Here is a 23,139-nt window from a genome sequence, read left to right as displayed (position 1 = left end):
TGGTTCCCGGCTCTCTATGCGCGTCGTCAACTTGCGCCAAGTTATATCAGAGACGAGGCCCAGCTTATACACTGAACACGATCGGTCATTTCGTCAAAATTGGCCAAATATTGAGATTGCAGCTGAGGTCATGCTGGCAGCAGAAGTGACACATTAAGGTAAGGAATATGTTAATATTACAATGATCACGTATTAAAGTAATTTACCACATGTAAGCCTGTCACATGTGACACATTAACTTTTATAGCCAACATGTAAGTAAATGTATAATTATATTTTGATATAACAAGTAGCCTGTCTATCATATGTTAGTATTTGCTTATGTATATAATGTAGAAATATGTTTACTTTAACTGGATAATTTGTATGCTAATGTTACTCACTGTCTTATTTCATATATTCCCTTTACTCTGTGAGATGATTAATAGCCTCAACATATTTTTCCAGATGTGAAGAATCAAGAACAGCTTTAATGACAGGGAAGTTTTGCATCAGAGATCATCGTGAAGTGGAAGATAATACATTTTTAAGGGTATGAACATTTTCACTTGAACTAGTTGAACAATAACCATGATGACAACTTTATCATGGGGGAATTTTTGGTGGTGGGGTAGCCTAGTGGTTTAAGCGTTCACTCTTCGTGCTGAAGACCCATGCAGGTTTGATTCCTGCCACATAGCGTGGCGTTAAACATCAAACAAAGCTAACAAAGCTAAATGGAAATGCTAAAACATCTCCCAATATTAACCATGCTATTACAGAATCTGTTCACTTGTTTTTGTATGTAAAATATTTTTGAACGATTACATCCATCTAATGATTGTTTGTATGTGTGATATGCCAGTAGAGGTATATATGTACAAGCATGTGCATACGCATATAAAAATTATGTATGTTTGGCTAGGTACCAGTATATGAATGAGTTGTTTTGTGCGACTTGTATATTAGCATCATCATAGTTTCGACAGACAGTTTATGTATATCAAATGTTAAATGTCTTTGTAGGGAGAATTGCATATCAGAACTGTCATTATTTTATTACTTATGAGTAGAACTTTTTAAGTATCTGGCATGATACATTTCCTTGGTCCACAGAAACATGTTACCAGTAAACTGACTTGATAAGTAGCATAGCAGTCTGTGTGGTTGGAAACTAACTAAGCCGTCACTACTCAATTAAGTAATTAACAGATAATTGCAAGTGATAATACCCACCTGACACTAATTGCCCTGTTAATCCCTAATCCACCATGAGTTGACATTGAGTTCATCTTGCTAATGAGCTGTTGTGAGCGTAACGAGATGATAAACATCAAAGGTTGGGCAGGCTTTGATCAAGTGTTCTGTAGAAGAGATTATGTCACTTGTTTAATGTTTATTTAGGATTAGCTACATCCCTTGATGCTACCAAGACCATACTTGAGACTATCAGACAGTTTGTCCTGATACAACCTGATGTCTCAGCTGTACTTATTGGATTCTGCCTTTTTGCAAACTATGTGTGTGACAAGGACTTTGACCACTCTGTGCAGATGCATAACAATGAATAATGAACTTGGGGTATGATTCAATTATGTCACACAAGTCAAAGATGGGTTCCACTGTATTTAGAAACAGATGATAGATGCAATACTGTGTAACTTTATAACAATCAAATGAGTATTCAAATAGGAATACACATATATTTACAATTACCCTTGAAAAGTTCCAAAACCAAATAGAACTACTTATATTATGATTACACTTGACCAATATATTTGGCAGTTTTTCCCGTTATTGTTAATCTTAATTAACGATAGGATAAATGATAAAAATATGATAATGATTTTACTCATGACTATTCATTGGCCAGCCACAGCTTTTTTTTAAAAGTGGGGGTGCACAATTAAGATCTATTTATTGTCTTTGGTGGTAATTTATACAGAAATGAAGATTTTTTTCGAAATAAAAAGGAGGGTGCGCACCCCAGCACCCCCCCTCTGTATCCGCCCATACTATTGCCAGCAGCCGAATTAAGGTCCCTTAAATGTAATGTACATAGTTTTTAGTCGATTGTTCAGGTGGTTCTTTTCAGTTGATTTTTTGTATCAGTGTCTATTTTGGCCTACCAATTAATGGTAGATATTAAATATCAATAATAAGTGAGATAATTATTTTCAGTGTGGCTCCCATTGCAACTAAAGCAAGGAACGATTTTTTTCGAAATAAAAAGGAGGGTGCGCACCCCAGCACCCCCCCTCTGTATCTGCCCATACTATTGCCAGCAGCCGAATTAAGGTCCCTTAAATGTAATATACATAGTTTTTAGTCGATTGTTCAGGTGGTTCTTTTCAGTTGATTTTTTGTATCTGTGCCTTTTTTGGCCTACCAATTAATGGTAGATATTAAATATCAATAATAAGTGAGATAATTATTTTCAGTGTGGCTCCCATTGCAACTAAAGCAAGGAACGATTCAAATTAAGCCTGATTCAGCTGCTACATTGAAATGTATTTGCTCCTCTAATCAGTAATTCAATCAGTTGTATAGTGACTTGATATTTGGTGAAAATATCTGTTGTATGAAATCCTAATGTTACTTACTATTGTATTTGAGATGATATATGTATTTGGTAGCCTAGTGGGTAATGCGTTCTCCGAAGCACTGGGTTCTGTTCCCCACATGGGTACTGTGTGAAAAGCCCATTTCTGGTGTCTCCGCAGATATATTGCTGGAATATTGCTTAAAGCTGTGTGGAACTATACTAACTTGCTCACTCATTATATTGTATTTTGATATCACTTACATGACTTGTGTGACTGAAAGTTTTGATAGTTATGAATACCGTATTCGACGTAATAAGCGTCCAGGGCGCTCTCAAAATTTCGTGGTTTATGCTGGCAGCCTGAAATATTTATGTATGACAAATATATTTTTCTAGTATGAAATTCCTCATAATTAAGGGTGCATATCACACACGCGTGTGTATTATATGCAAATAAATAAGTCTTGTATACATTGATCAATTGGAAAGGGTGCTAATTGGGATTGTTCACTAGCCAATATATTAGCAAATATTCCTGTGGGCGCTTATTAGAGCGAGGCGCTTATTACGTCAAATATGATAGTTCTGTTTTTATGTATAAGGACCTATTTTATGCAATTTGCATTGCCTTGTTTACCCTTCCTTATGTTTTGATGTAATGCAAACATTTGAGATAAATTCAGTTGGCCTGCCTTATGGCACTACAGGAATTGTTTTCAGAAGATCAATTACAATTTTGTATTTTCAAGCTTTTAAAGATGTTATAAATTGTTTCAGGCACCTGGATTTCACAATGACACCAGATCAGACAAGTCATACAAAGGACTCTCCGGATGATGAATAATCCTCCCCGGAACAACTAACAGGTTCACCTCAGAAAGTGATGATTCTGAATGAATAATGCCACATCAGTGTGATTCTGTAGGTTGTTTTATTACGACATTAATCAAGTCTAAAGGAATTGATACCACAGCAGTGAGACTATGTTTATGTGGTGTACACTGACGCTGACTATACAAATCTGAATGACTTTTGTGGTTTACTGCACAAACATAATTGACTTTAGATATTCTTCTACCTTGAAATTCTTCTGAGATTTGACTAATTGGTTTATTTAGAAAAAGGCATTGAAGCATCTGTTTCAGATTTTGAATGTTCTTGCACATCTGGTTACTGAACCAATGAAATGTCATAAAATCAATAAATATGATTTTTTATCTGAACAATTTTTTTGTTTTGCTTCTTTAAAGAAATATGATATTGGTCATTCATAACAAAGGTGCTAACATATATCAAATATACTAATGCCCTGAATGTTTTCCTACAATTAATACAGCTCACTGAACGAAGTTTTTAGTTCCATGTCAGTAGAAAAATTACATTGATATTTTTATGTACCAGTACTTTATTAGGTGTTTTCTGTGGATGCCATTAGTCTTATGCACCCATTTGGGTTAATGATATTCTGTTTCAAACTTCAACGAAACTCGTCTGTCAAGATGTAACAAGTATTGATACAGTTCCAAAATAATCTTTTAATCTCACCAGGAACAAAGGCCCAAGTGAGCACATAGCCAATGACTCTCATTTTTTTGTCAGAGTGAGTATGGTGTTATGCCCCTTTACAAAATTCCAACAATATCATGATGGGTGATACCAAGCAATGTACCGATGTGGTGAATCGAACGCTTCAACCACTAGGCTAGAACAAACTGGGAATATGAAGATGAAATGTAAGGATACCTTATACCAGGACTGAATGCTTTTCATTTAATACGCTTAACATCTAAAATGAAATATATATGAACTTGAAAAATGTTTTCACCAAAAGTACATGCCCATAGATCTCAACTTTAAGGGGATATTTACAACTAAAATAACACAGAATATTACTACAGCTATCTGCTATGCCCAAGCTAACATTATTTACTAGGAGTAAGACATCTCGAAAAATTGCATCCGGATACCTGCCGGATACCTTCAGCAATGTTCAATTTTCATGGTTAGTTTCCAATATATTTTTAGGTGTTTCACACTTAATTGAACAAAATGCACCCCCCAAATTGTGACATGTTTTTGGAAACTCAGAATGAGGTATCCGGTGCCGGATCCCTGGACACCCAGATTGAGGTATCCGGTGAGGTATCCGGTGCCGGATACCCGGATTCCAGGTGGCATACTTTCCGGTGAGGTGTCCATGCCGGATACCACGGATCTGGTATCCGGCAAGGTATCTGCCACCGGATACCCGGACGCGTTTTGGGTAAGTGTCTGGTGGTATCCGGATACCGGAAACTGCATTTTTTTTGCTGTGGATCATACCCGTTCATATCACAATCTGACATTACGCTTTTATTGCAGAAATAATATTGATTTCAAAAGTCACTGCATTAGACATTAATTTCCCAACTTTTAAACTAAAAAAGTAAAGATGGGAATGCCTGTAACTGGCAGTGTTTAAGAAGGGAATATTTGTCGATTAGTCCCATTTATCAGATATGCGCTTCAGTAGCATTATTGTATATCTCCAGGAAGATGTTCACATTGTATCTCTCATCATTTGTGAATAATTCAACAAGCAACATAAAAAGAACTATTCTACCATGACGAAATAATACAGAGTATACAATTAATAGTATTTGTTCAAACAGAGGTATCAAATCCTATAACATATATCTGATTTTATCAAATTTGTGTGAGGTGGTAATGCTTTAATCTCTACATTGTGCCCTTGTTTGTGTGCCCTTGTTCTATTCAACAAACAGTCCAAACCGGAGACTCCACACCATATCCGATAACACAGACCCAGGCTGGATTGTCGTCCATTGATGCCAATGCATCGATGACAAGCGATGATATCATACCAGATTATTGGACTTATGTAGCGATGTGCATGCACTTGTGTGTGTGTGTGTGTGTGTGTGTGTGTGTGTGTGTGTGTGTCTATAATACAAACTGTCATCAAAAGGGCGTTTCACCAAGACCAGTTGTACCAGTTGGCTTCGGGCCAGTGGGTCTTTTGTCCTGCTCTGGACAAAATCGTTTCGAACCATAACCGGACACACAATAATTGAGTTGACGATGAGCGGTGACTAACATGCACACCAGGAAGTTTGGTTCAAACTATATTACACCGATACATTAACATTGCAAATCATACGGAACTGACATATCTGTATTAATTTTTCTCTTTTTCTGAAATCTTGAGACATTTCCAATGACTAACTAAGAAGCACTATAATACAGTATCAACATACTTCCAAAGCCGACAGTGACAAACTTGCAAGGGGATATTCATTCACTGGGGTGCGGGACAATGGCTAATGCGGGGCAATGGCCGATCCCGTTAGTCGCATCTTATGACAAACAGGGGTTGCTGAAGACCTATTCTCTGTAACTCACCGTGTGTATTATTGGTGTATTTCCACGAAGAAGAGCTTTGGGTTTCCCGTACAATCCCGTTCACGTGGTATGTTGAGCTGCAGAGTATGTCGTTTTAGAGCTGTGTCTGTTTTACGAATCCCTGAACACACCTGCCCACTCGCGCAAGTGTCTACACTGTAAAACCAGTTACCAGACGAGCCTGTATAGGGCCTATACAATCTGTACAATTGACTTAAATGGATATCGAATATATTTATTTATTAGCAACCCCTGAGGTGAAATGGGGTTTAACGTCGCGTCCAAGATTATTGGACTACAGCGGTGTGCATGCACATCTTTAAACGTCTTTTGGTATGACGCGGCCGGGGATCGAACCCCGGGCCTTCCGTTCTCCGGCCGGACGCTCTAACACTAGACAACGGAGGCGGTCGGTGAAGAAACGATTAGGATGGGTTTACCAGCTCAATCTATTCTTAGGAAAACACAATTTGAGTATTTTCAGATTTCAAATTTCAGATTTCCTATCACCAATATTCAAAGAGACAATAAAATCTAAATTCAACTCCCTCTTCAAGGAATCTCTTCAAGATGTAACTGCAACCAGAGGCACAGGAAACAAACTTAGGACATACAGGGTAGTTAAAAATGAAATAAAATTAGAAACCTATCTCGGTAACTGTAAAATAAGAAAATATCGAGTGCACTTTTCTAAACTAAAATTGAGTAACCACAAATTAAATATTGAATTTGCAAGACACACAAAGCCACCAACCCCACTATATCAGAGGCTATGCTCTACATGTTCAATCATTGATGCTGAAAAACATTACCTACTTCACTGTACCAAACACACTCAAGAAAGAAATATACTCTTTGGAAAATTATCCACACAAAATGTAAATGTAAATGTCCACAGGCATGAAAACAAATTATTTCACTACATCCTGTCAAATAATGATCCCATCAATATCAATTGCATTTGTTTCCATGTCTATCATTTCAAACAATAAATACTCCTTCACCTTAATCAACCGTTGACATTTTATGTATAATAATGTCATCAAATATGTAATAGTGATTGTTTTTTGTGTCTACGGGAATGTAAATTATGTATGTCTGTATATACGTGTATATGAATCATAATGTTTTGTCTTAATCATAAAAAATTGCATCTTTCCCGTAATGGAATGTTTCTGCAATAAATATGATCTTATCATGCCGTATACAGAGTATTGTGTCGCAAGCTCGGCGATGGGCAGGAGCACACATTTCCTACCCCCTCTCCCTTTGGCAAACACCCCATGAGGGGTCACAGGTCAGGCGTTAGTCCTGCACCATGACCGAGGAATATATTTATTTTATTAAAAAAAATAATCTAGAAATGCATACAAAAGCAAGTCTAGCCAGCTCAATCTGAAATCAGCATAGGTAATTTTTTTGTTATTTTTAGAGTAAAGAAGGATATTGTGTAATATAAGATTTCAGAGACTAAATGTTAGTCTAGTCAGGCGTGCACTCGTCACGTGTCTTATACGGCCAAGAGTAAGATCTTCCGGACGACCAATGCACTGGAGGAATGTGGATTGCATATGAGGTACCACGTAGTCTGGTCTTTTTGCCTTTTTAAGAATATGATCAACACTGTTTTAGAAGCTTTATATGCACGTAAACCAGCGCGGGACGGTTGGGAACTGGGAGTGAAACACTAAGCATCTATAGAGAAGAGCTCACAATAAAACGTAATGGACCCGTGGACGGACTTGAGTTTTCAAGACGTAGCAGGTAGAACTCCCACGGCAGATATATAATATATATATATAATGAAGAAGAAGAAGCAAATGGGATTGTTCCCAAATATTATACATATTGACGAAAATATGTAATACATGTATCCACCAAATATATTCAGGCTAGGTATTTGCCCACAGCAATTGAACGACCCCCTCCCTTCCAAAAACAGCCCAACTTTTTCCATATTATTGATTATTCTTTTATCCCCCACCCCCACCCAGCCAAACCCCTCCCCCTTAGCTTTTATTAGATTAGGCCGTAAAGTTTATATATTTTTTGGTTTCACATCTTTATTTATTCATTACGCTTTTCCCCCCCGATAGTATAAGTGCAACCCCGTAGATAATAGATAATACGTTGATTGACTGCTCATTGTTATCTAACTCAATGGATTTTTCTAGGAACCGTAGACGTTGTGAAAATAGTTGTCACGTAGGTTTTCTCAGCCGACCTTTGAGACTTGACACCTATGAAAAAATACCTGAAACAATCTAAGTGATCAGTTCAGAAACGAACTCGAGTTATAATATCCCGAAACGATATATATATTTTAAAATATTTGATTGTTACAGAGACACGTGACATCGAATAAGTTTCTATGTACAGCTGCAGACGTTTGGGATATTTTTCCTTTTATGTGGATATATTCACGGATACATTTTTGCCTAAAATTATACACATAAATTTGGTAGGTTGTAATTATGATATTTGCATTTTGTTTTCCTTCATTTGCTGTAGCATTGGACAGATTCATTCTTGTTCCTCTACGTCTTGGTTGTGAAATTCTACGATGCGCGCTAGACGTTGTTTTCACAAATCTTTTCCTTTGTAAGCGTGTATATATTACAGTCAGTTTGTAAAATGTGATTCTCTCAGGCAATTTATAAAATGTGTAAATATTTCAGTCATTTTGACTGAAAAATCTGTCCATTTCTTTAACAGATTGACTAAAATTGATTAAGACGATCAAAATGGCCTAAAACATCACAATAGATTATTATGTAGGATTAGAAGCCAAACAATAGAGAAATGTACTTTTCATCGTAACATTTTCATTCTCCTGGTGATGATATTAAACATATAAATGTTTGGAATTCGTTATCATAATAATACAGATGGATATATTTTTCAGTCTGTTTGTGAAATAACTGAATATTCCGGCGTTTGATATATTTCCAAAGTGAAAATTTTGCACATTTTAACTGTAAAGATATAAACACGATAAAATAAGCAATGCTCAGGAGAAATATTCACTTTGTGTTGCAAGTCAAAATAGTGTAAATGAAAATCGTACAATTTCTAAGCAAGTGACTTATCAAAACTTCGTCACCATTACCGATGCTAGCTACAAAGATACCTACATTTCCTTATTATTTCCAAAACTGTATTTCACTTTGTCGATCAATGTGACCATACGCCCTTATACTATCAATAAAAGTGACCAATGCGCTTACGAATGGCGCAGCACAGGTCGCCAAATAAAAAAAATAGTCTAGGTTTCTGCTATATCATCCGGGTACTCACGGAAAAAAAACAATAACAAAGGCAACAACCAGTCCCGGGGAATTACTTTAGATCAGTGCCCCTTTACAGCAGGGTGTGGGGTGTATCAGTTACATGCCAGACCGTAGCGCTGATGGTTAGTGATAAACTGTTGGGGAGGGCCGTTCCTCTATTATGTGGTCTCTGGTTTCACAGGAGGGAAATGAAGCTTTTTTTAATTTCACACTTCAAGGTCTGGAACGAATGACCACTGCAGCATTTGGCGTTTCATTTAAGAATGAACCTTCACTTTCCGCAAGGTCATTGGAGTATGAACCTTCATAGAGTGAGGGCCAAACTGTATGAACGTCAGAGCAAATCGACCCAAGGCAGCTTGTGGTGTCCTTCCATTAGTCATACGGCCCATTAGTCATACGGGTTAAAACAACATATGGTATGGTTGACTGCACCAACAACTTCCTTTGTAATACCCACAATTAAAGTGGAATGATCCACAGAAACACAAAATTACAACATTTAATAATCTTTTAATACTCCTCAGCATAGCATATATATTCATCATAGCACATATCATCATCAATGACCTATAATCTTATATGACATATATACATAAATAATCACATTAAGTAATCACTGTAAGTTAAATTATCATTAACGCGGGATCACATATTAACATTTTGAGTTTGCAGTTTCACATTTAGTGGTCAGTTGGATACAGATAACCAGCAGCATCCAGAAACTGAACACAGTTTTTCTGGCCTACTTGGAGTTGGTCCCACAATCTGATGAGTCGGTTTTCCTTCTCGCGATATACTCGCTTTCAGCCTTGGGGAGCAGTACCAAAGTCAATTTGACGCATCTTGGCAGAGTCAGACTTCTCAATCTGCTTGATCAGTTCAACAAAACGATAAATGTTTGGATGATGATGCGGCAGAGACTTGTTCAGTCGGTAGTGGAAGCCTTCCAGATTATTGTTCGTGCGAGGTCCAATGTTTCGGTGGTGATTCCATAGAGGGATGGGGAATCTAGCATCATCACCAACCCAAGTTGTTACAATATAATCATTAAATCTCTGAGCGTTGTCTAGTGCTGGCGTATCGTCCATGGCGTCGACCAAGGCATCTTGGACGTCAGCTTCCGGTAACAGAGCCAGGGATGATGCTCTTCTGACCCAGCGTCTGACCCCAGGATCTTCTTGGTACTACTTCAGCATATTGTTCGGCAACTGCTTCCTGGTACAAGGTTGGCATCGGGGTGATCTCTTCTCTGGCCCTCTTCCTCATGTTACTGACAAATCTAACAGTGTCAGGTTCTTGTGGGTCGTGTTTATCAGGAGTGGTGTAACTCTTACACGGCAAGTTTTCACGACACACTTCCAGTGGATACAGTGTTCCTTTGTAGAGTTCTTGTTGTGAAGGTGACCTTGAAACAGTACCTGCTGTGTACCTCGCCTAGAAGTAACATATTCCACTTCAATCAATCCTGCCATGATAACAAGAGTGATATGCTAGAGTCTAAAACATAGACACTTTTATGTACTAAATTGAGTAAACTCGATTTAACTCAGTAAAGAACAGTAAATTAGTTTGAGATGAATCCTGTACTTGTTCCTAAAACATCATAGGTATTTATTTAAACTAATCCCAAGCTTTCTAATTAGTGGACTAATCCATTTTGACCAAAGGGTATATGCCTATTGTTGTTTTAACTAATCCCTCTTTTGCTGTATAACTATTGGGAGTATGACAAATGGGCGTATGACTAATTGGACATGACCCAGCTTGTGAACCCTAGCGGACTCAGTCAGACAGCCGAGAAGATGGCAGAGATTAGTTCCCCTTTAAGTACTACATTCGATATAATTGATACACTAGCAATAAGATATAGATGTAGAAGGCATATATGAGGGAAGTGCTTACCTGTAACATGAAACGTCAACATGAGAAAAGTGTTGATTTCCTGTCGGCCATCCTACCAGGCAGACAGGTGACAGTTGTCTGGGCGTACAAATTGCATTGACGTCACCGGTAGAAGCCCGTGAATGAGGCGTGAAGCCAGGTACGGGTAGCACGCACAACCAACCCATAACATGTAGACAGTGAAGGAGCAGCCTTACGATGGATCACATTAGAAATAAGGCTGCCGTCAAAATTATAATTATATCAGTGGTTGTGAAAATGTTGATAATAACACTCAGTGAGTGCACGTGTATGGTATTACGCCGCTAATAGCAATATTTCTGCAGTATGAGGGAGTGAGAATGGTTTCACGCCGTTTTTAGCAATATTTCAGCAATATCACGGCGAGGGACACCAGAAATGGGCTTCACACATTGAACCTATATTGGGGAATCGAACCCGGGCCTTCGGCATGACAGGCTAATCTGCAATATGACTGCGGGAGACACAAAACCAGGCCCAATACACGTACAGTACATGTATACGAAAACAAGAAACCTTCGATGCGATGCATAAATACGGCGGCAAACTTTATGTTCGTCAAATTTAATTTACAATATAATATATTCCCAAAATGTTTAATCAACACAGGCATTATCAAAACAATATGAACATTTGTTTAAATTAATTCCGTTTTACATCTTACACCAAGTTTTTGACTACTATGCGATTGATTACCTTACATACTGAATTTGATAAACAATGTCTTTCAGTAAATGAGTGCAGTAACCTGTTCCAGCCGCTTGTGAAGACCGGTACTTTGGCACTGTGAGGTATCGGATAACTGGGAAAACGGTGACAGAATGTATTATCTGGTCATGCTTACTAAGCTCTGACATGTTTGTTTGTAATTAACTTCTATCAAACGACTTTAGAGAATCCTGTTATGGACTTGTCACACCGACCTCTTAATGGTCTTATGAGCAACTAAGAGTGTTGTCAATTTCAAGGTCATGGCCTGCACTTGTACAACATGTGTACACCCTCTCTAACTGTAACACACCAAATATGTTTGCCAAAATTCCGTGCACCGCCTACGTGTCTCAAAGGCGCTTTGTGAGTTGGTTCAACTTATCCTGGATTACCAGTAACAACCATAGACTTTTCAGACAACTATTACAAATATGTTGTATTTCGTGAACATTTACCTTTGTACATTACAGACAATTGTGTAAATATCACAAATGAATTGAACTCATTGTGTTTTATAATGAGAGAGGTACCTAATATATAATGTTTCAAGTGGTGATAAATTTCAATTGACCAATGTCGCGATTTCGCATTCTCGTGCTTTTGTGTCAATTGCCTATACAGTTATATGTGACTATTTTCAAAAACGCGTGAACGCGAGATTGCGCGACACTTGACTATAGTCTGGAAGTGAATTTAAGGTACCGACGTTTACTACAATATCTGAAAAACTATTGGACCTAATCCAGTCAAAGTTGGTATGAGATTATTAAACAGTCATACATAACTGGATATTACATTTAAGGGCAATCGGTGCATGAATAAAAAATCTGTCTATTTAGCTATCACTATATTTCATCAACAACCAGACCTGTTCGTCACGGGTGGAACGAGCATTCATTGCAACTGCCATCTGCATAATGCATATGACACAGTTGAACCAATAAACTCAACTCGAAAGGATGGACGGGAATCAAGCACGCACGAATACGGTGTTAGTTTTGATTTCGTGTTGACTCAGCGCAAGCATCTTTCCGCTGATGCGAAAGGTTTCGTTGTTAGAATATTTCAATACTTTAAGGCTGAAAGTGAAAGACGTTCGCCCTTCTTTGACATGTCAAAGTACATGAAAAGAACAATTCATTGAACTCTCATAATAACACATGCTCCCCTGCACATCCCTTGGGGGGCATCTCAAAACAGGATAGGAAATTAAAGTTAGATTCCTTTGATAAGAAAGTTGTCAGGGACGTGATTCGGCGGTTAACTCGAGAAAATGAATTTATTTAAACACGAAAACTAAAACAAATTCTCCTTACAGAGCATGACTTAGATATTTCCAAATGAACCATTTGTAAACTCCTTTCCAAATTTGGATATCAGTACAAAAAGACGAAAGGGTCGAAACTAGCAATACGTTTGCGTATCAATTATTTGCGCACTATTAAAAAGAAAGGAGAAGAAGGCTATGAGCCTGTCTATTTGGACGAAACCTGGGTTAACGCCTGCCACACATCTGCTTACCAATGGTCTCACCCAGATACCATAGAGCCACAGCGCAAGATCCCCCCTGGTAAAGGGGAGCGCCTGATTGTCCTCCATGCAGACTCCCACAGTGGTTTCCTCCCTGGGTGTGATCTAGTGTTCAGATCCAGATCTACAGATGGCAGAGACTACCATACCGAGATGAATAGTCAGGTTTTCACTGCGTATGTTGAGGAGCAGCTCCTCTTAGCACTGCCTGATAAATCCTTGGTGGTTATGGACAATGCTCCCTATCACAGTTGTCGAGATCCTATTAACCGTTGTCCAACCTCAAATTCCACCAAATGGGAGATATGTCAGTGGTTGGACAACAACCGCATTGCTCGGTCCACGAAAGCCAAAAAAAACCTGACTACTACCAACTGGTTCTTCAGAACAAACCCCCGCCCTCTTATTTGATTGACAACATGTTGAGAGAACACGGTCACGAAGTGCTTAGACTTCCTCCTTACCATTGTAACTTGAATCCCATCGAACTAATCTGGGATGATTTGAAAAAAATATGGTCGCACGGCAAATTAAGGCCTTCAAGCTTGCCGACGTCAAGCAGATTGTCTTGAAAGGGATGGGAGAAATTACAGATGTACGTTGGGCAAACTGTGTCCAACATGTTATCAAAGTTGAGGAAGAGTATTGGAAACAAGACTGTATCCGACCAGATACTGTCCAGCCTGTTGTTGTTCATTTAGGTGACAGCACAGACTCCGAATCTGACGACGAGGGCATTTCGTGGGACCAAGAATAGTGCAATACATATACCCCTGTTTCACTACGACATGTAATAGCCCGAATTACCACGGATATGAATTCATACATATTCGTACATATTCTTAATAATTTCTTAAGAATTTTAAATATATCTTATTTGATTCCCAAACATTCTTGTAGTTCGTGGGATTCGTGAGAAGAAATTTGTTTATCAAAGAATTTCTAGGAATCGTCTACGAATTTCAGGCTTTGTAGTACATGTCGTAATCGGATCTTGTCCACTTTGTGCAATTCTTGGCTCAGAGTTTGATTCTCTTTCACCCGAAACAGCCCCGAAAGTCTCGAATCATCTTGGAAAATATTAAAATATTTTCTTCGAAACCATAAAGCAGTTATTTGTCTAAATGAATAATTACGTATGATATATTACACCTAATAACATGATGCATGAAATATAATAATGTGGCAAGGAATGATACATTCAAGTCAATAACACTGACCTGAAAAAGAATGCAAAAATAATTGGATAAATATACTCTTCAAAAAAAGAAACTTGACACTGACTTTCAAAATGTAATATAATGCGATTGTTTCAAAATAGGACACAGAAACCATAATTGAGACACTGTTTGAAGATCAATGTACACAATGTTCAAAACATTAATCGTGTCACCTAGACAGACACACGTACACGATACAGTTAATGTCACAGGGGTACAAAAAATGTCAGTATCGGTTGTGCCCACCACGTGCATCAATCACCGCTTGACACCGACGACCGATAGATGCAATCAAGTTGTCAATAACACGCTGTTGGATGTGCTGCCATTCATGCTGAAGTGCATCAAGAAGCGCCGGAAGTGTTTGGGGCGGTGGATTCCTTCTGCGAACGCGTCGATCCAACTCGTCCCACAGATGCTCAATCAGGGACAAATCTGGTGACGGGCTGGCCAAGGTAATGTTTGGATGTTGTTGTGCTGTAAAAAGTCCTGACAAACACGTGCAATATGCGGTCGAGCGTTGTCCTGCTGGAAGTGTCCGCCATGAACGTTGACGTGAGGAAGAACGTAAGGCTGTAGGATCCAGTCTCTGTAACGCACACCTGTCAATGCACCTGCCACATGCACGAGAGGCGTCCTACCACCGTGATGAATTCCGGCCCATACCATGACACTCCCCCCGCCAAATGGGACAACCTGCCGCACACAGTTGGGGGCGTAACGTTCACCCCGACGTCTGTAGACACGTGCGCGCCCATCAGCACGTCTGAGTAGGAAACGGGACTCGTCAGTAAACAGTACATTTCTCCACCTTGCACGTGCCCATCTAACCCTCTGTTGGCACCAAAGCAGACGGTCCGCCAGATGACGTGAGGTCAATACATGACGTCGAACAGGTTTTCGTGCAAAAGTCCAGCCTCCCTCAGTCTGTTGCGTACCGTTTGATCTGATATTCTGCATACCCCAGGGATCTGTGTGGTTGTAGACGTGGCTGTGGTAGTGCGGTCTCCGAGGTGTCGCAGTCGGATGTATCGATCTTGTGCTTGGGTTGTCACCCTTGGTCTTCCTGACCTTGGTCTGTCGTCAACTCTGTTGGTGTTGTTGTATCGGGTCCACAGTACGGAGATTGTCTGTCTGGATACGCCAAAGTGCCTAGCCACTTCTAGCTGAGTTGCTCCAGCTTGTTATCTCCCAATAGCGTTGTTCCGTTGAGCTGCATTCAGTCTTGGCATTCTGTCACCGCCTCTACTGCCGTTATAAGGACTGTATGATCAGCCGTTGATGTGGATTTTTATACCCGTTCAGCAGGGGGGGGGGGGGGGGGGGGGCTGCATGCCTAAATGCAGGATCCTGTGCTGCACGTTTTTTACAGGCGGTTGCGTTTGGATGAAGCTGTAAAATTGATCCCCAAACGCTACGTTTATGTGCTTTGCATGTGTTTTCGCGAATTATAGACACATCATCTTTCTGTCTGACTTATTTGATTCTCATTTAATGTAATTATTTTAGATATTTTGCAAAAAGTGGTGTTACATCTATGTCAAGATTTTTTTTTGAAGAGGATATTATTAAATTACTGCTTGAGACGCCCAACGCTTACACCGTATTCGTGCGTGCGTGATTCCCGTGCATCCTTTCGAGTTGAGTTTATTGGTTCAACTGTGTCATATGGCCCTGTGACGCAGGGGTAGCATTATGCAGATGGCTGTTACAATGAATGCTCGTTCCACCCGTGACGAACAGGTCTGGTTGTTGATGAAATATGGTGATAGCTAAATAGACAAAAAAAATTATTCATGCACCGATTGTCTTTAAATGTAATATCCAGTTATGTATGACTGTTTAATAATCTCATACCAACTTTGACTGGATTAGGTCCAATATTTTTTCAGATATTGTAGTAAACGTCGGTACCTTAAATTAACTTCCAGACTATAGCTCTGGTTACAACAAGATTACAACATAGCTCAAGATTACAACATGCAAGGCCTCAGTAAAGATTTCAAAACGTTTTATGGTAGACATGTGGACGACATTTCCATATTTGACCTATGTCCGATGCAATTCCCTATTTTGACCATATGTTCCCGTGTTTTATCAGGTGAATAATTGACTTGCTTGTCAGACTGTTTCTTTCAACAAATCTGTCAGCAATCGTGTCACAGTTGGAATCTACACCTAGAGAGACTCATTTTGAAGCGCAAGTCTCCCCAGGTATGTTGATATATTAATTGATGGGAACAATAAGAAAACATATAATATAAAATACATTATGATGATCTTTTAAATGTATTTTATCTTCTATACTTTCGACAAATAGTTTAAGTTGTCGGGTTGACAAAAAACATGTTACATCTCCGAAAACAAACCATTCCAAATAGGAACCTGACAATCCGCAATGAAGGATCTGTTATTTTATCCATTATAACAACTGGAAACTTTGGCGAAATGTACTAAAGGCCTATATTATTGCGTAAAAAGTCTATGAAACTAAAAGAAAGATTTATATCAAGATAATAATGTAAGCAGAACTCATTGAAGTTCTCTTTTTATGATATCAACCAAAATTTGTCAAGATTTCTGTCCAACATGCGATTAATTGTACTTGCGTTTTGAAAATAAAAATCATCTTGATAATTCCCATAGTTATGCTCATATCAGAAATATTCAGACGAAGAAAAACAATATTAAGAGCTACATATATAAATACTGCATTATTTGTTCATGTATGATATTTATTAAGTATTATGGTTAACGGTTATCCAAACGTTGTGTTTCAATTATTTGTTTTCGTAAACATTATGGGGCACAGGTGTCCCAGCTGTGCCGACTTGCGTCACTTGGACACACCAGAAACATACGATTGTGAGTTCGAGTGCCGGTTCTCCCCAAATATGTTTCCAGCTGGCCAGGCTCGTGGATTTCACTAAAGTGTTCAACCTCTGAGACCTGCATAGCTTCGGACTTTCCTCACACAATAGGCTGACACGCCCCGTTATAACTGACATACTTTCAAAGCGGCGTTGAACCCTACTCGCTCACTTACCAACATTATTAATCATAGTCGCCAGGCGGTCAACTACTGCACACATAGAGCTTGACGTATACAGACATGCATTTGGTCACCTGCCCAACTATGACAAGGGGATCCTTCTTCAAAAGGAGGATTTCAGGAAACTGTCTCTTTCTACACATTGGTGGTACATGTATACCCTTAACCAACATGGCGAGGGTCATCAGATTAACTTTCCTATGAGAGTTTCACCGAAGCTTTCTATGAAGAAGATGTGGACGGCGACTGGAGGGGTTTTGACAATGCGGACCGGTGGAGAAGCTTGTTATGTTTGTCACCAGTAAAGTGTGCAGTTTGAGGACACTGGACTCCTAGTAATAAACACTTAGCATGACCTATCTTTGGGTCATCTTCTGGATTCTAAATGTGTAGCTGACTAGGTACACGTATATAGCCATGGCAAACAGCAATGATTTTAGGGGTACCTCTTTGAGCATTTGAATTAATATATATATCATTTTTCGGTGCATCACCAACTCCTAAATCAGCTACAAATTGTCTCTTTTAAGAAATTTCCCATAAATGTTTGCGAGACGTAGACAGTTACTCAACCGCACACCCGGATTTCACTTTCGTGGACATTCTAAATGCAAATCTAAATGTAACACAATCACAACAGTACGTCAGAACAGAAAAACGCATACGCGTTACAATTTCAAAAGTTAACTCAAAATTCAAAAGGCTTACTGGTGTGAAAAGGCAGGCGTATGTAAAGCAGTCTTACAAATTAGGGTTATTGGAGAAAGAAGTTGTAAATGTTAGGCAAATAAGCGAGACTGTTGTGGAGCTTGCTGAAACGCCATCTCAAACACCACTCAGTTATAGTATACAGTTTGACAAAATGAGCAAACGCCAGGCCTACAGAACCCTGAACAATGTTCATGCATCTACATTTAAGGCATTAGATGTCGTTAGAACCCTTGGACTTACATCAACTAATCTATACTAAGGTCATCAAATTGGGACAAAATTACTATGAATTATGATCAGGGGGAATCAGTAGATAGGGAAAGTGAAAATTTGTCACAGATCTTGTTTGTACTTGATAAATTTTGGGTAAGTGACTCAACTTATCACGAAATTGCCCAGATCAACAATGACCTGCCCAGAGTCGGGGTCGTTGCAGAATTAAGAGCTTAAGTGTCACGCGAGTTCAAAATACATAGAGTACCAAGCAATGTTCCAGGAGCAGTGATGAGTTTTAAGAAAGAGCTAGAATCTCGCGTTGGGGAGTATTTAGAGCCTAGGACAAATATGGAAAAAGTTAGAATAAAGTTTGGTGGGGATGGGACTAGAGTTAGTAGCGTTTCATATTTCGTTGTTTTCTCATTCAGTATCATAGATGATGCAAACAAACAATCATCAGTAAATCAATACACGTTAGCAATCATCAGCTGCAAAGAGAACTACAGCAACCTCAAAATGTCTCTGGTCCCATTGTTCGAAGAAGTTAACTCCATCGTTAAGGACAAGTTCATCCAAATCGGGGACAGATGTGTAGAGGTCGATATTTTTTTTGGGGGGGCTGATATGAAAATAATTCTGTTAGTTCTAAACTTAGGGGGTTCGACGAGAAATTATGCGTGTCCACTGTGTAAAGTACACAAAGACGACCGACACAACATGAGGCATGACTGGATGTATGTGCAGGACGATTGACGAAATAAGATCTCAATCAGATAAGCTCCAGTTCGGCGTTCAACACACAGCAATGTTTGAAATTGCTATCGACAACTTTGTCCTTGACGAGTGAGTTGGGTTTAACGCCGCTTTTATCAGTATTCCAGTTATATCACGGCGTATCAGCTTAATGTGGGAGGAAAGCCCGAAGTAATGCAGGTCTAAGACGTTTACCACTTCGGTGAAACCCACGAGCACGGGTATGGTGCTGACAAACATAGTAACATAATCGGGGCAAACCGGGATTCGAACCCACAATCATAGGTTTCTGGCGTGCCCAGGGGACGCAACTCTGCACAGCGAATCGCGGCGCCTTAGACGACTGGGCCACCCGTGCCCCCTTGTCCTTGACGAGCTCAACTGTTGATAAGAATCACGGGCGTTCTGGAAAGACTAATCATTCAGGATGGGGTAGCAAGGGATAAAGAGTTAGCAAGCTCAAAGCAAGGGAAACCTAAATATTTAGATGGGATAGTAGAAAGCATCAGAAGTTGTGGGGTGTCGTTTATGTATGGGAGGATAGGGACAGCAAGGGTCTACAGTGGACCAGCCTATCAGGGGACAACAAGAAAAAAGTTCTCAATCAACTGCCTGACAAACTTCACGGTCGACTGACTCCAGACAAGAAGACAGACTTCGTCGACGTTTGGGCAGTCCCTAAGTTTCCCTCAGACCGAAAACGGATGTTTGATCGTAAAGACGTGTAAGTTTCTCTAAGACAGAGAACGGGTGTTTGATCGTAAAGATGTGTATGTTTCCCTAAGACCGAAAACGGGTGTTGGATCGTAAAGACGTGTAAGTTTCCCTAAGAGCGAAAACGGGTGTTTCCATTGTAAAGACGTGTAAGTTTCCCTAAGACCGAAAACGGGTGTTTCCATTGTAAAGACGTGTAAGTTTCCCTAAGACCGAAAACGGGTGTTTCCTTAGTAAAGACGTGTAAGTTTCCCTAAGACCGAGAACGGGTGTTTGATCGTGAAGCGAGAGTCACCAGAGCGTGAGGCACAGTAACGGTATAACGAGACAGCGGTGGCACTATAGCGCGGTAATTGAGCGGATAGTAGAGCTCGGCTGCGCCCGGTAAACTGCACTGTTGCCGGACAGGTTTCAGGGACATTTACAAGTTCGTAGTTGGAAAGCAGTGACGCACGTCAGTTGCACGACATGTCTGGGGAGTGGATACGGTTACTTCTTAGAGAAGGAGAGAAAAGAAGGGGCTGCTTGAAAAAGAACATCACTCCCTACATGCACTGCTTACTGTACCATGTTCCCGTTTTCATGTCGAGGCACGGGCATATTGGAAAATTTAGTGGACAGGCACTTGAAAAAATAAAAGATGATATCAAAAGGATTCATCAGCTGAAAACACAAAAGTGGGACGGTCCCATTGAGACTATGACTGTCAGAAAGCGTGTCGAAAGACAGTCACACTTGGTTAGGCCAAAACGACCCTAAACAAAACGTAAGGTTGAGCACTGGGAATCTGAGCTACAAGAGGCCAGAAGCCGCGTTGTTCCCAGTACTCAGTCACATTTAGATGACATGTGTGTGGCTGACTTGCGAGACAATCTTGTCCCACTTGGAGTACACACTAAAGTGTCCAGGGAGAAACTAAATGACCTGAGCCATTCAGCAATGCATGTTTAAGCTGCCCGTCAGGAAACTGACAAATGTATAATCATAACTGATGATATCTAACTAACATTTGTTTTAAAGTTCAAAGATGTGTTAAAAGCTTGTCCAGACTAAAATGTGTTGTGTACAATGCAATGACCTAGCTGTGATAATGATTTGTGATTGTTTAAGTAAAGTGGTAAATCAACTTCTTGGAATACTATATTTACTTTGTATATACATGCCCCCTCGTTATCCCATGAAATAGCATGTAGCTTAGACGATTTACCAACCTCTGCCAGGGTGCTCCCATACATGACCGGATGCACCGGCTTAATTGCCTACCCCCGCTGAGCGTCCTCGCCAGTGGATACTGACCTATACATATATACATATATTTGTGCCCCGAGTAAAGGGATGCAACTCCACATAACTTCAACGTCCTGTTGTTATGGTTAATAAACGTTAACAGTAAACTATGAATGTGTTGCTGAAAATATTGATTGTTATGATATCGGTTGAAACGTTTACGTTTCTACATTAATTAACTGTTGATCGATCACTGAAGTTCTGTGTTTTCACTGACATTGGGGAATTACACATACACATAGAAGCATCGAGTAACATATTTCAAGCGTAGTTTCAAATGTTTTCCCAATGCTTTAAACATTTGTAAATTACATCCCTGATGACATATTATCCAATAATTTGAGTCCAGGGGAAACTTTATTGAATATTTCAACCTTACTAACGTACAGAAGATTGAAACTACGCGTCCTCTTTATCTATCACTATTTTACGGTTGAGTGATTTCAACGTGGGGTGATACTCATGGCACAGATTCTCGGGTATTGCATATGTGTGTGTGACGGGTACCAGCTGCGGGGCAGGATACACTCACTTTTTCGCAAACTCCTGATATCATCACTGTTAGATTTGACACGTGCCCTTGATATATCAGTTGTCGGAATCGTACAATCGACTCTGCTTTATGAAGAGATTTCTATTGGATATGGAAAGGGTTTTGTTGCTGTTATTAATCTGATTAATGTTCGTTTACGTCGAAACTGACACAATCGACACTAGCTTTTGTAAGATTGTATATACATAGAGTTAGCCCAAATGGTAGTTGATCAGCAGAAATGAATTAATATTAACATAGTTTGACTTTGGTGGACATACAATGAACACTCTAATAAATAGTGAAATGAGTTTTCACATGAATTACCACATTGACATATTGGAGCACATTTTAATTCTATTCTGCGATCACGAACCTGAACTTGAACAAACACTATTGGATATGGATCCGCAATGGTTTGTGAAGAGTTCTTCATGGAATGCCATATTGATAGCAAACCATGTGGTTAATATGTCAAAGTTTGTTCGTTTGTTGTTTAACGCCACACTATTCCACCTATTCCCGTAGGTCTGTAAATAATCGAGTCTGGACCAGACAATCCAGTCATTGACATTATCAGCATCGATTTGCCCGACCGAACCCGTTAATCTGCCTAGGTGCGTTCGGATACGCGACTATGCGCACGGATCAATATTGTTTTATTCTTCGGTAAGAAATACTTCATTCTAATATAAACATGGCCCATATCGATTCTTAACCTGACAAAAACAGTGTCCATAGCAACGTTTGAATGTGAGGACATACAAGCAGTCAGATACCACAAAACCCCAATGTTGTTGTGAGACATGTATAGGTTGCTAGGGGCGTATTCTGTTCTAAAATAATCACAGACATAGATTCTTCGACATATTTCTGAGATCCGAGTCAAAATAAGTTTCCACACATCTTCAATGGAAATACATTTGCCAGTCAATTTGGATAATATCAATACCAATATCATTGTATAAAACTGTCTTCTTGAAATTGTAGTATTGTAGAATTATGTCTAAACCTTTCTGGATACGACAGCCTGTTCGCTTTAATCATTATCATCGAAACGTTTTCTGCATAAGAAATGAAACCAAAAATCATACCTGAAGAGAAGCATCTCCATCAGTCAAGCGAAGGCCTACTCATTAACTTTTGTAACGTCACTTCATCCCGATGAACCTTGGACGTGGCGACACAATGACAGATTCATCGGTTGTCGCTGTGATGAATATTTCACCAGCAACCGTTGTTTTATTGTCAAGGCCTGCTGTTATTGTGTC

At 39.5% G+C, this 23,139-nt stretch overlaps 1 protein-coding gene across 4 annotated transcripts in view; it reads right to left on the bottom strand.

Annotated features, from left to right (window-relative positions):
* Positions 1-23,139, bottom strand: part of LOC124135644 — a 39,208-nt gene extending 16,069 nt beyond the window's left edge. For 2 of the 4 annotated variants that reach the window (XM_046501075.2, XM_046501076.2), the window contains exon 1: positions 22,963-23,139. The gene's annotated coding sequence lies outside the window, so the exon portion shown is untranslated. Of the gene's footprint in view, positions 1-5,926; positions 6,069-22,962 lie in introns of those variants that run through there. The other 2 variants (XM_048399700.1, XM_046501077.2) reach the window with 1 other exon arrangement.

Source organism: Haliotis rufescens, unplaced genomic scaffold (genome assembly GCF_023055435.1).
Source record: "Haliotis rufescens isolate VD_foot unplaced genomic scaffold, xgHalRufe1.0.p SCAF_2, whole genome shotgun sequence".
Taxonomy (NCBI): Eukaryota; Metazoa; Mollusca; class Gastropoda; order Lepetellida; family Haliotidae; genus Haliotis; species Haliotis rufescens.
The sequence above is the reverse complement of the archived record's forward strand: the minus strand, read 5'-3'. Positions and strand labels throughout refer to the sequence as shown.